Source organism: Otolemur garnettii, unplaced genomic scaffold, assembly GCF_000181295.1.
Source record: "Otolemur garnettii isolate 467f Iridium unplaced genomic scaffold, OtoGar3 scaffold00167, whole genome shotgun sequence".
NCBI classification, from domain to species: Eukaryota; Metazoa; Chordata; class Mammalia; order Primates; family Galagidae; genus Otolemur; species Otolemur garnettii.
This window is the reverse complement of record NW_003852562.1, coordinates 153,365-154,544: the sequence shown is the minus strand read 5'-3', so window position 1 is coordinate 154,544 and position 1,180 is coordinate 153,365.

Here is a 1,180-nt window from a genome sequence, read left to right as displayed (position 1 = left end):
CTGAAATGTATTCCAAAGTAGTTCCTGTAGAACTAAACTTCAATATGATAGAGTCCCTGTGTTAAGATGCTCAATATTCCATAACAGGGAATTAAAATAACTTAAGTTTTTTAGTTTTTATTTTTGAGACAGAGTCTTGCTGTGTCACCCTGGGTAGGGTACAGTAAAGTCATGATAGCTCACTGCAACCTCAAACTCCTTGTCTCAAGAAATCCTTCTGCCACAACCTCCCAAGTAGCTGGGACTACAGGTGACTGCCACAGTGCCTGGCTACTTTTTCTATTTTTAATAGAGTTAAGGTCTTACATTTGCTCAGGCTTTGTCTCAAACTCCTAAACTCAAGCAATCCTATTGCCTTGGCCTCCCAGAGTGTTTGGATTACAGGCATGAGCCACTGTGCTGGCCTAAGTTAACTTTAAATGTTCCTTAGTCCAGTTCCACAATGGCTTTACCTCTACATGAAAGAAACAAACTTGTTTCATTGATGATTATATTATTATTAATTTTCTTATGATGCTAAGATGGTATAAGGCATAAAAATTTAGTATTTGTCCAGTAATATGAGTCAAGGTACCTAATTACCTATAGATAGCTTAAAACAGAAGAAATTATTTCCCATTAGTTCCAATGTAGAATAATTTACAGAAATTTACATTTCTCTACATTACATTTTAAAGTCATCTAAAAGATTTTTTGGCTATATGAAATTTGTGCATTCTTCCTTAAAGAAAGCAAATGTCTATCAAGGTAATTATAGAAATGCCTTTGGTCCTTATTTCTGATGATACTGAATAGAACTTAGGTTTAGTGCCAGATGTAATATAAAAATACCATTAGGCAGAAACTAGATTACCTCTGAGTGATTTTTTGCAAATATAAAATTCAATAATTTCACTAGTTAACATGGGTAAGTTCTTTGTATGTTCCAGACCTAGGTAAGAGTTATGAAAATCATCTAAATGGCAAAAACAGTCTGAACATGATTAGGAGAATTCCATAAATTTTACAAATGTCTAAAAAGAACCCTTCTCTTATCTTCATTCTATCTCCGCTTCTGGACTTGAGTATTAGAACCCTTGGAAAGTTTGGTCCAAAGATGTAGTGCATCACCACAAATTAATATGCATCATGAAATGACTTAAGTCACCATGTACTACATGACAGGGCCTTGTGTTTTCTA